This window comes from Phycodurus eques, unplaced genomic scaffold, assembly GCF_024500275.1.
Source record: "Phycodurus eques isolate BA_2022a unplaced genomic scaffold, UOR_Pequ_1.1 contig_112, whole genome shotgun sequence".
Taxonomy (NCBI): Eukaryota; Metazoa; Chordata; class Actinopteri; order Syngnathiformes; family Syngnathidae; genus Phycodurus; species Phycodurus eques.
In genome coordinates, this window is record NW_026904109.1 from 111,950 (window position 1) to 127,892 (window position 15,943).

The following is a 15,943-nucleotide window of genomic DNA, read 5'->3' on the forward strand; positions in this document are numbered from 1 at the left end:
ACATATATATAGATATATGTGTGTATAGATTTTATTTTATTTTTACTGTCGGAAAAGGAGAAACGGGATGTTTAAAATAGGTACGTGACGATTCTGTCTCCTAATAAAGAGACGATAAATCATAAGCGACAGGATGACTGCATTATAATTTCGGTCAACCACCGATAAGAAAACGATTCCACGAGAATCTAAAGTGAAAAAGCTTACAGCACCTGGTATTCCCAGGCGGTCCCCCATCCAAGTACTAACCAGGACCGCCCCTGCTTCGTTTCCGAGATCGGGCATTCTCAGGGTAGTATGGCCGTAAGCCACATAGTTACCTGAAAAGCAACATTTTATATTTAAAACATATCATATTTCGCTTAAAAATATCTCGAGCGGATCGCGTCATCTTTATTCTCCAATTGTTGGCTGGTCTATTTTGGATTTTTTTGTGTGGATTTTTTGTGTGCATTCTCAACACAACAAATGTGTGATCAGATCATAGATTTTGAAAAGTAAACACACTCGAGAATTTGAGAACTTGCACGCTGCCAAAACTCAGACAAGAGCATGCAAAATCCTCTTGGACCCTCCAGATCCTGGTCACCAACTCTTCAGAAAGATAATCATCTTTATTTGCCATGAATTTCCAAAAAACACACAAGGAATTTGTCTCTGGTAGTTGGAGTCTAGTACGACAACAGACAGTCAATTGACAGAGAACACTTTTGAGACATAAACAAATTGACAAAAAACAGTCACTGAGCAATTAAGGGTTGCTAGTTATCTGGTAATGCCAGTAAAAAAATTTTTTACAATTGTGCAAAAAGATGCAGAGTCCTCTCGCATTTAGAGCAGTTCGAAAGACTCATATTGCAATAGTCCGGTGAAATGACCATTGTGCAAAGGGCGCCGAGACTTCAAGCGAGTCGGGCGATAATCTGGGTCAATGTTTGTTTTGCAAATGTTGCAGATTCTCTTCAATCAGTGTGCAATTGGAGCAGATGTTACGAGCATGAGTGGCCAGTATTGGTCAACAACAGATATGCAAATAGTGCAGCGTGGCGAGACTACTACAGTGAGTGCACGAGTAATATATAATTGTCTTCTTCCAGCTCCTTCCCCCAGGTAAGTGCTATCGAACAATGCAAACTAAAACTAGCAGACATTCCAACACCTTCGTCCCGCTTGCCGTTAACTTCTTCAACAGTTTACTTGCAATTGCATTGTAACATGCTGCCAATTTGTCTTGAGATTGTTGTCCCATCTCTGTCGGGCCAATTATACATTATTCGTGCATTCACTGTAGTAGTCTCGCCACTCTGCACAATTTGCATATCTGTTGTTGACCAATACTGGCCACTCATGTGCTTGAGAAGTCTCTGCACCATTTGCACAATGGACACTGTTCCAGATTATCGCACTACAATTCGCTTTATACTGCTTAAATTTCTCGAAGTCTGCGCGTTTTGCACAATTGTCACTGTACCAGATTATTGCTCAAATTGCTCTAAATTGCGAGAGGACTCGGTATCATTTGCACAATTGTCAAAAAATAACACAAAATTTGCATCGACATGACCACATTACCGGTAACCTTTCATTGCTCAGTGACTCTCCGTACTTTGGTCTAATGTGATTATGTCTCCAAAGTATTTTCTGTCAAATGGCTTTCCGTTGTCACACGTGAGGGGCTCCAACTGCCAGAGAAAAATTCCTTGTATGTTTCTGACATACTCTGCAAATAAAGAGGATTCTGATTTTGATTCTGCTGATTCTGATTGAATTTACTCTATCTCATCTACTCCTACTAAAATGCAGCCCTATGGGGGCGTTGGAAAGTCAGCTACTGTGGGTCGAAGTCAAAGGAGGTGGAAATCGGGTTCTTCGGCAGAAAGAGAAGAGGAAAACACAGAGCCTCGAACTGAATGTGGGGACTTTGAATGTTGGGACTATGACAGGATAATCTCGGGAGTTGGTTGACATGATGATTAGGAGAAAGGTTGATATATTGTGTGTCCAGGAGACCAGGTGGAAAGGCAGTCAGGCTTGAAGTTTAGGGGCAGGGTTTGAATTATTTTACCATGGTGTAGATGGGAAGAGAAATGGAGTCGGGGTTATTTTAAAAGAAGAGTTGGCTAAGAATGTCTTGGAGGTGAAAAGAGTATCAGATCGAGTGATGAGGCTGAAATTTGAAATTGAGGGTGTTATGTGTAATGTGATTAGTGGCTATGCCCCACAGGTAGGATGTGACCTAGAGGTGAAAGAGAAATTCTGGAAGGAGCTAGATGATGTAGTTCTGAGCATCCCAGACTGAGAGAGAGTCGTAATTGGTGCAGATTGTAATGGACATGTTGGTGAAGGTTATAGGGGAGAGGAAGACGTGATGGGTAAGTATGGCATCCAGGAAAGGAACTTGGAGGGACAGATGGTGGTAGACTTAGCAACAAGGATGCAAATGGCTGTAGTGAACACTTTTTTCCAGAAGAGGCACGAACATAGGGTGACCTACAAGAGCGGAGGTAGAAGCACACAGGTGGATTACATCTTGTGGAGATGATGTAATCTGAAGGAGGTTACCAACTGTAAGGTAGTGGTAGGGGAGAGTGTGGCTAGACAGCATAGGATGGTGGTGTGTAAGATGACTCTGGTGGTGGGGAGCAAAATTAGGAAGACAAAGGCAGAGCAGAGAACCATGTGGTGGAAGCTGAGACAGGACGAGTGTTGTGCAGCTTTTCGGGAAGAGGTGATACAGGCTCTCGGTGGACGGGAGGAGCTTCCAGAAGACTGGACCACTGCAGCCAAGGTGATCAGAGAGGCAGGCAGGAGAGTACTTGGTGTATCTTCTGGCAGGAAAGGAGACCAGGAGACTTGGTGGTGGAACCTCACAGTACAGGAAATCATACAAGAAAAAAGGTTAGCTAAGAAGAAGTGGGACACTGAGAGGACCGAGGAGAGGCGAAAGGAATACATTGAGATGCGACACAAGGCAAAGGTAGAGGTGGCAAAGGCAAAACAAGAGGCATATGATGACATGTATGGCAGGTTGGACACTAAAGAAGGAGAAAAGGATCTATACAGGCTGGCCAGACAGAGGGATAGAGATGGGAAGGATGTGCAGCAGGTTAGGGCGATTAAGGATAGAGATGGAAATATGTTGACTGGTGCCAGCAGTGTGCTAGCTCGATGGAAAGAATACTTCGAGGAGTTGATGAATGAGGAAAATGATAGAGAAGGGAGAGTAGAAGAGGCAAGTGTGGTGGACCAGGAAGTGGCAATGATTAGTAAGGGGAAAGTTAGAAAGGCATTAAAGAGAATGAAAAATGGAAAGGCAGTTGGTCCTGATGACATTCCTGTGGAGGTATGGAAGCATCTCGGAGAGGTGGCTGTGGAGTTTTTGACCAGCTTGTTCAATAGAATTCTAGTGCGTGAGAAGATGCCTGAGGAATGGAGGAATAGTGTACTGGTGCCCATTTTTAAGAACAAAGCTGATGTGCAGAGCTGTGGCAACTATAGAGGAATAAAGTTGATGAGCCACACAATGAAGTTATGGGAAAGAGTAGTGGAGGCTAGACTCAGGACAGAAGTGAGTATTTGTGAATAACAGTATGGTTTCATGCCTAGAAAGAGTACCACAGATGCATTATTTGCCTTCAGGATGTTGATGGAAAAGTACAGAGAAGGTCAGAAGGAGCTACTTTGTGTCTTTGTAGAGCTAGAGAAAGCCTTTGACAGAGTACCCAGAGAGGAACTGTGGTACTGCATGCGGAAGTCTGGAGTGGCAGAGAAGTATGTTAGAATAATACAAGACATGTACGAGGGCAGCAGAACAGCCGTGAGGTGTGCTGTAGGTGTGACAGACAAATTTAAGGTGGACGTGGGACTGCAACAGGGATCAGCCCTGAGCCCCTTCCTTTTTGCAGTGGTGATGGATAGGCTGACAGATGAGGTTAGACTGGAATCCCAGTGGACCATGATGTTTGCAGATGACATTGTGATCTGCAGTGAAAGCAGGGAGCAGCTGGAGGAACAGTTACAAAGATGGAGGCATGCACTGGAAAGAACAGGAACAAAGATTAGCCAAAGTAAAACAGAATATATGTGCATGAATGAGAGGGGTGGTGGGGGAAGAATGAGGCTACAGGGAGAAGAGATAGCAAGGGTGGAGGACTTTAAATACTTGGGGTCAACCGTCCAGCGCAATGGTGAGTGTGCTCAGGAATTGAGGAAACGGTTCCAAGCAGGTTTGACCGGGTGGAGGAAGGTGTCAGGTATGTTATGTGACAGAAGAGTCTCTGCTAGGATGAAGGGCAAAGTTTATAAAACAGTGGTGAGGCCAGCCATGATGTATGGATTAGAGACAGTGGCACTGAAGAGACAACAGGAAGCAGAGCTGGAGGTGGCGGAAATGAAGATGTTGAGGTTCGCTCTTGGAGTGACCAGGTTGGATAAAATTAGAAATGAGCTCAGCAGAGGGACAGCCAAGGTTCGATATTCTGGAGACAAAGTTAGAGAGAGCACACTTCAATGGTTTGGACACGTCCAGAGGAGAAATAGTGAGTACATTGGTAGAAGGATGATGAGGATGGAGCTGCCAGGCAAGAGAGGTAGAGGAAGACCAAAGAGAAGGTTGATGGATGTCGTGAGGGAAGACATGATGGCAGTTGGTGTTCGAGAGGAGGATGCAGGAGATAGGCTTACATGGAAAAGGATGACGCGTTGTGGCGACCCCTAACGGGACAAGCCGAAAGGAAAAGAAGAAGAAGAATCTACTCCTACAAATACTGCCATTCACTCGACTGTAATGTATTCCTCGGAAGTGGTTCGGGTTCATAAACCGTGGCTTTGAGGTCCACACAATAATGTGCAATAATTACGTGTCATTTAAAAATCCATACCTTCGTATCCTTAGCCTTGAGCCAATTAAAAGCACTGATGTGATAAAATTGTGACGTATCACGTGATACTAATATATTTCTATATATCTATATATATCTATATATATATAGATATATATAGACATATATATATATATACATATATATATAGAGAGAGAGAGTGATATGTGTGTATAGATTTTTTTTTTTTTTTTAGTGTCGGAAAAGGAGAAACGGGATGTTTAAAAAAAGGTACGGGAAGATTCTTTCTCCTAATTAAGAGACGGTAAGTCAGAAGAGAGTGAATGACTGCATTATAATTTAGGTCAACCACCGATAAGAAAATGATTCCACGAGAATCTAAAGTGAAAAAGCTTACAGCAAATGGTATTCTGTTGGATTTATTTTACCCAACATTATAAAAAATAGACACAAAAGGAATGAAGACGCTGGTTTCTTTTTCTCATGAGGAGGGCGTATGGGAGATTGTTCAGATTACAGCCTCTCAACACGCTCTAAACAATCTCTCCCGTCGCTCCTGTATTTATTTGAAATAGGGAGGTTTTACAAGACATAATGTACTAAGCTACAAGACACAACACACTAAGGGTAGGGTTTCAAGGTGAAAACATGGCACCAACACCTGCCACGTCCCCGACCACGTCCTTGGTCAAGGCGCCCTTCCATCGGATGATTCCTGCTGAGTCATCTTCTTGAAGGCGAGACATCTTCCTTTCTCAAAATCGTCCATCATACTCATGCAAGCTAAGCAAATAAATGATAACTTCTACAATATATTTAACATTTCCCTCCTGTTTATCATGTATTTGCACAAATTCTCATATCATTTTACAGTCACTTCATTTCGATTTTTTAACTGTAGAATCATTTTTATGAAACAAATACATTTACACTCAGAGTCAACTTGTCATACATGAATGTTGTAGTTTAAACATCGTAATCACCTGGATCAGGAAACAAATCAGGTAAAACAACATCATCGTCATCATTATCAATAATAAAGGATACATCTGCTCCATACAGTTCCCCTATGGGGGTAATTGCTGTGGTGATTCATCTACTGATTAAAGCCCGAATGCATGGGATACAACAACATCCACACAATGTCAGAATGGCTGCAAAAACAGCAATTGATATCAATATTGGGGAAATTAGGGTTTTGTATTTACCAAAAACGTCCATCCAGCTGTCCCACAAGGAGTGTTGATTGAGGGTCCGTAGACCATCGATGGCTCTGGTCCAGCTGCCATCTAAAGCAGTATTGTTTGTTCTCCAAACATACCACAAACACCTCCCTCTCTTGCGAGGAGCATGTCGAAAGCTATGCGGTTTTGGAACATCCTTGAGCTGCTCATGCACAGCTTCCAACCTACTCTTAGTCCAATTTCCTAATCTCTGTACATTGAAGTGGATATAGTTTATCCCATCAACATTTTTATTAATCGTACACCACCAGCATATGAAGTATTCAAAACCTCCTGCAACTTTGTCAGCTAATTTGTATTGATTAGGAACCCCACGAGGAACACCTATGGCGTCGATGTATGTTTTATGTTGGATAATTTTGCCTCTGCCAGGATAAATCTCTTTTTTGTCTATGTTCTAGATTGGACAAAAACATTGGTGCCCTTTCCATTAAATCTTGAACAGGCATAGGGTATACTGACACATGCAATATCAAAGTGATAACAGCGCACAATCCAGATATATCTTTAGGTAATCTATCAAACAGTCTATCATCTCCGCACCACCACCAGATGTCGCTCCGTGATACTGGCATAAACTTTGGTCCGGCTTTTAAAGTTACTTTACACTGTGTGTCGTTCAGTGGTAATAATTTTTTGCCTTTACTTAGTCATGTTTATACAAGTAAAATTATTCGGTGCTACTAAAGTAGAAAACATTGGTTTGTGTTCATCTGCTTTTGTTACGGTATATATAGGATCCCATGATTTACACCTCTGTGTTGGTACAGTAGCGTTCATTAATGGAAAAATACAATCTTGTGATAATTGTGCGGGAACTATGCGCAACAAAGGCCTGGGACCCATGCAAACCACACAGTCTTTTCTCGTTACATTTGCTGCTTGTTCCACCAATAGTAACCAATTGTTATTTTGTCCTGAAACTCCTGTGACAACAAGGAACCAATCATCAGTAGTTATGTTGTTAACCATTAAAATTTGTCCACCTTTCTTTGAAGCTTTCAATGGCATTTCTGGTTGAACACGGTTCCCATAACACAATGCTACTTGGAATTGGGGATCTTTTCCGCCAGAATATGCCCACAAGCTCATCATCAAACACACTGGGTGACTTGATTTGTATTTCAATATTAAACTATGGGCCGTTTTGCTTATGTTAAACTTCTTTCTATGTTCTTTTGCTGTTTTTAGTGACCAACTGGACCAATGATAACCTGTTTCACCAATGAGGCGTTCCCATCCAAAGCCTATAGTTGCATACCGGTCATATCCAAATCCCCAATTCTGCCCATTCTCTTGAGCATCATTGGTGAGAGCCGCATATGGAATTATGATTAAAGCAGTTTGATTTTGGGGGGCACAAAATATTAAACCGGTTTGCCGTGTTTGCAGGCCATGCCCTCAGTTCTGATCATCAGCTGGACTCCTTTTGATACGAGTTAATGATTCAAAATGTTCCATTATTGGGTTCGTCATATTAGTCCAGCTAGTAGGTGATTTTCTATCAAAAAAATTGGTTGTATCATTTAGGGTGGGACGTCCCATGTACCACATAAACAAAACCAACACCATAGTAGCCAAAGTTGCTATGTAACAACTTATCGAATGTCGTAACCAACGTGGGTGTGTCATTCTGCTGAGTTCTCACGAAACGGGTTGGTGTCTTTTTTCTTCACTGACCAGCAAGCGTTTTCAGAATCTACACATCTGCTCCCGCTCCGTTATCAGACTTTTGCTCACCTTCCCTATTTGAGTACTCAGCTGAAATGATTCTTTTACAGTGTGTTAAATGAACCCACGTATTTCTTTCTGCTATTTTTAGGGCTGTTGGATTTGTCAATAACACTTGATACGGTCTTTCCCACTTTGGTGAATGCCAGTGCTTCTTTTTGATGCTTCGAATTAGGACCCAGTCTCCTGGTCCAACCAACTTGGTTTCCTGCTGGGAAACATGTTTACTTTCAGCAGATACTTTTAAATCATTTTGTTTCTCTAACAACTTTCTCATGTAATCAGCTAAGTTTGTTTTGTCATCAAGTTCCCATTTTTGTTTAAACAACGGAAGTCTATAAGGTCTTCGAAACAATGTTTTGTAAGGTGTTAAACCTGTGGTGCTTGTAATGTTGATGTACATTTTAACGAGGTCAAGACATTGTGTCCATGACCTTCCTGTCTCTTCCATAAATTTTTTCAGTCTATTTTTTATTGTTCCATTCATTCTTTCCACTAGACCTGCACTCTGAGGGTGGTAAGCACAATGGTTTTTCAAATTGATGCGGAACATGGTTCCTATTTTATTCCATCCATCCATTTTCTGAGCCGCTTATCCTCACTAGGGTCGCGGGCGTGCTGGAGCCAATCCCAGCTGTCATCGGGCAGGAGGCGGGGTACACCCTGAACTGGTTGCCAGCCAATCGCAGGGCACACACAAACAAACAACCATTCGCACTCACATTCACACCTACGGACAATTTAGAGTCTCCAATTAATGCATGTTTTTGGGATGTGGGAGGAAACCGGAGTGCCCAGAGAAAACCCACGCAGGCACGGGGAGAACATGCAAACTCCACACAGGCGGGGCCGGGGATTGAACCCGGGTCCTCAGAACTGTGAGGCTGACGCTCTAACCAGTCGGCCACCGTGCCGCCCTCCTATTTTATTGATTATTTGATTTACAAAATGAGTCTCATTATCACTGTAAATTGTTTCAGGTATGCCATATCTTGGAATGATGTCTTTACATAGTGCTTTTGCCACCGTCAGAGCATCAGGTGATTTTGTTGGGAATAATTCGATCAATTTAGAAAATGCATCTATGATAGCCAAACAGTACTTCTTTCCCTCACTTTGACTTAATTCTATGTAATCCATGTGAATGCATTGGTTTATAGGCTGCTTCTTTCGCGGCTTTGTCAGCAAATGCGTTTCCTTTCGAAACCTTGTCAGTGCCAGATGTATGTGCAACACATATACAAATTGCCACTTTTCGTGGCTGTTGCACTGCGTGTAATAATTGTTTAACTAATTCAGCATGTGTTACTGGCTTCCCTGTTGACGTAATCATTCCTCTGTTATCCCAATATTGCGCAAACACATGAACTGTGGAATACGCATATTGGCTATCAGTATAGATTGTAACATCTTTATTTAGCATTAGTTTGCATGCCTCGGTTAATGCTACTAATTCAGCAGCTTGTTCAGCCAATTCCTGACAATCATGCTGCGTGCCTTCATCAGGTAAGGGTATTAGTGTGGCTGGATTTAAGGTTGTGCACCCCTCAACAGTCAAATGTGGTTGTGACAGCAAGATGGCCATGCAAGATAAATGTCTTGCAGGTGATAAAAACGCCATATTTGTTTCCAATAGGAGAGCAGACACTGTATGTGGAACCTTAAGAGTTAATGGATGAAATAACACAATTGTGGAACTGCTCTCTACTGCCATCAAGGCTGCCACAACTGCTCTGACACAATGCGGTAATGCACACGTCACGCTGTCCAATTTAGTTGAAAAATACGCTATTGGTCTTAGCTTATCACCGTATTGTTGTATAAGTACAGAGGTCATGTAATAGTTTTTAAAATCTACCATTTGAATGAATGTTTTATCATTAAATTTGGAAGGGCCAGCGCAGTACTGGACACCAAATGTTGTTTAATGTCACAGAAGGCCTTTTCTGCCTCTGTCCTCCATTAAACAGGTGATGTCATTTTAAGGTTGTCTTCATACATTAATTTTGACAATGGTGCAACAATTTCTGCATAGTTTGGAATCCATGCTCTACAATAATTCGTCAGACCTAAAAATGATTATTCTGTTTCTTTAGGATTTTTTAAGACTATAGTTTTCCTGTCTTCTAATATAGTCCGTCCTCCTACACTTAAATTATGGCCTAGATATTTGACTTGCCTTTTACACAATTGCAATGTATTTTTGTTAACTTTATGTCCCTCTTCTGCGAGATGATGCAGTAAGGCCAATGAATCTTTGATGCATGTCTCTCCATCTGGAGATGCCAGGAGAACATCATCTCCATAGAGTAAAATTTGGCTCCCTCCTGGGGGAGTGAATTTAGACATGCTTATTCTCATTACTTGTGAATAAATGGTTGGACTTTCACAGTAACCTTGTGGTAATCTAGTAAATGTATATTTTTTTCCCTCAAATGTGAATGCAAACCAAAATTGACTGTTCTTTTCTACTGGTACAGAAAAGAAGGCATTACTTATGTCCACCACTGTAAACACAGTAGCGTCTGGTCTCAATTAATTTAACAGTGTGTGGATCTGGTACGCATGCTGCTCTCTGTATTACTGCAGAATACTGCATGTGTTTCCCTTTATCACCCTGTATTGTCCAAAACATCGCCTTCCTAATTAGGGCAGTTGATGCACTGTATTCCAGTTTGTTTTCTATTTGCTGCCAATCATCTGTCTCCTGTCCTTGTTTTACTAATGTTCCCATATGTTTCCACTGTGACTCATAATCTTTGCACAATGAAATGTGTGGGACACTTGTATTTTTATACAGTTCCTTTAATTTGTCTGGTAAAATAATTCCTGCCGTGACTTTTGCTTCATTGTCTGAGTACAGATAATTTTGTCATTTTATCAGGTGTCGCATGTCGTAACTTTTTTTCATATCCTGGGTCTGGCCCTGGTGTGTTTTTGTACCACAGAGTTATATGCAGCTCATCACCTTTTTTATTGTCTTTTACTTCCGTTATAAGCTGGAAGGCTGCGGACAACAGGGCTTTTCCCATGTTTAACGGTGGTTTGTCTGAGATATTGATTGTGTAATAGAATGTGATTTCTCTCCTTTCCAGTGTCACATAGAGGTCCTCTCTTTTTATTTCATGTTTTCGTTTCACTACAATATTTCCATTTGATGATGGAATGAGTACGAGTCCTAGTTGGAATAAGCCATCTCTTCCCAACAAATTCACAGGGCACTCCGGGACTTCTAAAATGGGCATTCAACAAGATCTCCCCTGTGGGTCTCTAATCCACACAGGCTCAAGTTCCAAGGCAAAAGTAATTTGCCCATTTTCAGATCTAACTATTGCCTTATGTCCCGATAGTTTGGAACTTGGAATCTTTTCCCGACATGCAATCCTACATGCTCCTGTATCGCAAAGAAATTTGATTTCTTTCCCATTGACTGACAAGGTTATTTCAGGTTTTTCAGTGTCCAAACTCAGAATGTCCTGTAAATTGAAATCCACTTCCTCATTCTCTTTAATGATTACACAAGAGGATTTGTTAAGTTGGGAAACAGGCTGGCTTAGTCATGCGGTTGTTTGTCCGTATTCTCTTTTATTTCTTTTAGGGCAGTCACGTGCAATGTGGCCTTTCTCTCCACAGCACCAACAGCCTGTATTATCATAACTACCTCGACCTTTACCATATCTTCCTCTCCCACGACCTCTGCCGCGTCCTCTAAAATTTGCTCCCCCTCTGCCTTGATAGTATATTTCTGCTTCTTCGTTGAGGAAGACATCTATCTTCTTTTTTTTTTTTTTCTCCCAACACTCTTTCTGCGTGGAGGGCATGATTAACATATTCCTCCAGAGGGCCAGTTGCTAGGTTTATCTAATGTTTATCTACCCATCTGTTAATGTGTTCTTTCGAATTCGCATGTAAAGCATTTTTTAACTGTTGTTGATAAGGGCCCATTCAAGCCTATGTTTGCTTTAAAACAAGCGGCCATTCTAACCCTTCAAAAGGTTCCTCGTCTTTTTGTTTCACCCGACTAATTTCCGTGAAATTTGACCTTTTGCAAAACCTGGCTGTGGTTCTTTCTATTAAAGCCCAAACTCGATGTTGTAATTCTCTGTCATTATGTGGCATTACAACACCATGGTGTTTTGGGTCCCAATCTCCTCGGCAAAGGTGCCAATCAGGCCCCATTGCAGTCATCCAAATTTGTTGAGTTTCTGTTCCATTTAAATGATAGGACTGTCTCACATTTTCCATTTCCTCAACAAACTGGACAATGTCTACTTTGTAGGGTCTTATCCAAGATGACGCCTACCAGTGTGGTCGCCTCGGTAACGCGCTCTCTAGTATTGTCTTTGTTTTTGTGTTTTTCGTCCGTCTTTGGAGACCTTACACGACTCACTTACACAAGGGGAGACCTGCTAACCATCAAGGAGGCTACTCCGGACTTTCTGTCACCAACTTTCGAAAATCCGCTCAGTTTTTTCCCCGAGTTACTCACCGGAGCGGCGTCCGCGGTTTTTCGGCGCATGGATGCGGAAGCGGCGCCACAGAGGAAAACGAGCCGGCATTCAGGTGAAACTCCGCAAGAGAAGACACAGATTGGCGTTCCCGTCGATCCACCTCGCGAATGTACGCTCCCTACCCAACAAAATGGACGAGCTTCATCTTCTGTTAAAGACCAGTAAAGACTTCGGACGTTCCGCGGCCATGTGCTTCACGGAGACCTGGCTTTGCGACGCTGTACCCGATGGCGCCGTCACGCTTCCCGGCTTCAACATTCATCGAGCGGACCGCGACATGGAATCATCGGGGAAAACGAAGGGTGGCGGGATATGCCTCCATATCAACGAAAAATGGTGTACGGACGTCACGGTGCTCAGTACACACTGCAGCCCGCATTTGGAGTCGCTGTTTTTGAACTGTAAACCATTTTACTCGCCACGTGAGTTTGCATCGTTTATACTGGCTGGAGTCTATATTACACCGCAAGCTAACACGAACGCCGCATTGCTAACGCTCGCCGAACAAGTCAACGAAATTGAAAAAAAACACCCTGACTCACCCCTCATTATTCTCGGGGACTTTAAAAAAGCTAAACTCAACCACGAACTCCCTAAATACAAGCAGCACATCGACTGTCCTACCAGGGAAAATAATACTTTAGACCACTGCTACACGACGGTAAAAAACGCATACCGTGCTATACCTCGTGCAGCCCTGGGCTCGTCTGATCACTGCTTAATTCACTTCATACCGACGTACAAGCAAGAACTTAAAAGTGCGAAGCCTACAGTGAAAACAGCCAAAAAGTGGACCAATGAAGCAAAGATGGAACTTCAAAGCTATTTAGACTGCACAGACTGGAGTGTCTTTGAAAATTCAGCTGGCAGCCTGGATGAATATACGGACACTGTCACATCCTATATCAGTTTCTGTGAAGAGGTTTGTGTACCAACAAAATCATTTCGGACATTCAACAACAACAAGCCGTGGTTCACTGCTAAACTTAAGCAGCTTCGCCAAGCTAAGGAAGACGCATATCAGAGCGGGGACAGGGCCCTGTATAATCGAGCTAGAAACCAGCTGACTAAAGAAATTAACATTGCAAAGAGGATCTATGCAGCAAAGTTGGAAAAACAGTTTAGCGCGAACGACTCAAAATCAGTCTGGCGTGCATTCCAATCGCTGACTAATTACAAGCGACGATCCCCCCCAAGCTGAGAACAATAGCACACTAGCCAACGACTTGAATACCTTCTATTGCAGATTTGAAAAGGACAGTTTCACTCCACACACCCACCCGGCCGCACCCGCGACCACAACCACACCTCTGACTTCTGTGTTAACCATCCATGAACAGGATGTGAGATGCATCTTCAAACAACAGAAGATTAACAAAGCGACAGGACCGGACCATGTGTCCCCATCCTGCCTCAAAGTCTGCGCGGACCAGCTCGCTCCAGTCTTCACTCAGATCTTTAACAGATCTTTGGAAATGTGCGAAGTTCCATCCTGTTTCAAACGCTCCACCATCATTCCAGTCCCCAAGAAACCTGCAATCTCTGGTCTGAATGACTACAGGCCTGTCGCTTTGACATCTGTGGTCATGAAGTCCTTTGAACGTCTCGTGCTGGACCACCTCAAGAGTGTCACAGGTCCCCTGCTGGACCCCCTGCAGTTTGCCTACCAAGCGAACAGGTCTGCGGATGATGCAGTCAACATGGGACTGCACTTCATCCTAGAACACCTCGACAGTGCAGGGAACTACGCGAGGATCCTGTGCGTGGACTTCAGCTCAGCGTTCAACACCATCATCCCTGAACTCCTTTCAACCAAGCTTCTCCAGCTCAGCGTCTCACCTGCCATCTGCCAGTGGATTTACAGCTTTCTGACGGGCAGGACACAGCAGGTCAGGCTGGGGGAGGCCACCTCATCCACACGCAGCATCAGCACTGGGGCGCCCCAAGGTTGTGTCCTCTCTCCGCTGCTCTTCTCTCTCTACACGAACGACTGCACCTCAGCGAACCCGACTGTCAAGCTCCTGAAGTTTGCAGATGACACCACTGTCATCGGCCTCATCAAGGACGGTGACGAGTCTGCATATCGACAGGAAGCGGAGCGGCTGGAGCTGTGGTGCGGCCGACACAACCTGGAGCTGAACACGCTCAAGACGGTAGAGATGATCGTGGACTTCAGGAGGCATCCTTCGCCACAGCTGCCTCTCACGTTGTCCAGCTGCCTTGTGTTAACCGTCGAGACCTTCAAGTTCCTGGGAATTACAATCTCTCAGGACCTGAAGTGGGCGAACAACATCAACTCCGTCCTCAAAAAGGCCCAGCAGAGGATGTACTTCCTGCGGCTTCTGAGAAAGCACGGCCTGCCATCGGAGCTGCTGAGACAGTTCTACACAGCGGTCATCGAATCAGTCCTGTGTTCTTCCATCACAGTCTGGTTTGGTGCTGCTACAAAAAAGGACAAACTCCGACTGCAACGGACAATCAAAACTGCTGAAAGGATTGTCGGTACCCCCCTACCCACCATTGAGGACTTGCACGCTGCCAGAACTAAGACAAGGGCGTGCAAAATCCTCTCGGACCGTCCGCACCCCGGTCACCGGCTCTTCCAGCTCCTTCCCTCAGGTAGGCGCTACCGATCAACGCAAACTAGAACTAGTAGACATTCCAACAGCTTCTTCCCTCTTGCGATCAACTTCTTAAACACCTAACCTATAATTCCATTAGAACAAGCTGGCAATTTTTTGACTTGAGTTCGTTGTCACATTTCTGTGGGGCCAATTATGTATTACTCGTCCACTCACTGTAGTTGTCTCGCCATGCTGCACTATTTGCATATACTGGCCACTCATGCCAGAGTAGCATCTGCTCCATTTGCACACTGATTGAGGAGTATCTGTAACATTTGCACAACCAACATTGTCCCAGATGATCGCACTACTCGTCACTTTAAACCGCATACACTCCTTGAAGTCTCACCGCCCTTTGCACAATGGTCATTGCACCGGACTATTGCAATATTAGTCGTTCGAACTGCTCTAAGTGCTAGAGGACTCTGCATCTTTTTGCACAATTGTTTTTTGTCAATGTCTTGATGTCCCCAAAGTGTTCTGTAAATTGACTGTCTGTTGTACTAGAGCGGCTCCAACCACCGGAGACAAATTCCTTGTGTGTTTTGGACATACTTGGCAAATAAAGATGATTCTGATTCTGATTCTGATTCTGATTCGTTAACTTGGTGTAACTCATGCCAGAGTAGATCTGCATCCATTTGCACACTGATTGAGGAGTAGTATCTGTTAACATTTGCACAACCGACATTGTCCAGATGATCGCACTACTCGTCACTTTAAACCGCATCATACACTCCTTGAAGTCTCACCTGCACCCGCTTTGCACAATGGTCATTGCACGGACTATGCAATCTTAGTCGTTCGAACGCTGCTCTAAGTGCTAGAGACTCTGCATCTTTTGCCACATTGTTTTGTCAATGTCTTTATGTCCCCAAAGTGTTCTGTAAATTGACTGTCTGTTGTACTAGAGCGGCTCCAACTACCGGAGACAAATTCCTTGTGTGTTTTGGACATACTTGGCAAATAAAGATGATTCTGATTCTGATTCT

At 43.5% G+C, this 15,943-nt stretch overlaps 1 pseudogene; it reads right to left on the reverse strand.

Annotated features, from left to right (window-relative positions):
* Positions 1 to 200: 200 nt before the first annotated feature.
* On the reverse strand, positions 201 to 309 carry LOC133398399 (5S ribosomal RNA; annotated as a pseudogene).
* Positions 310 to 15,943: the final 15,634 nt, after the last annotated feature.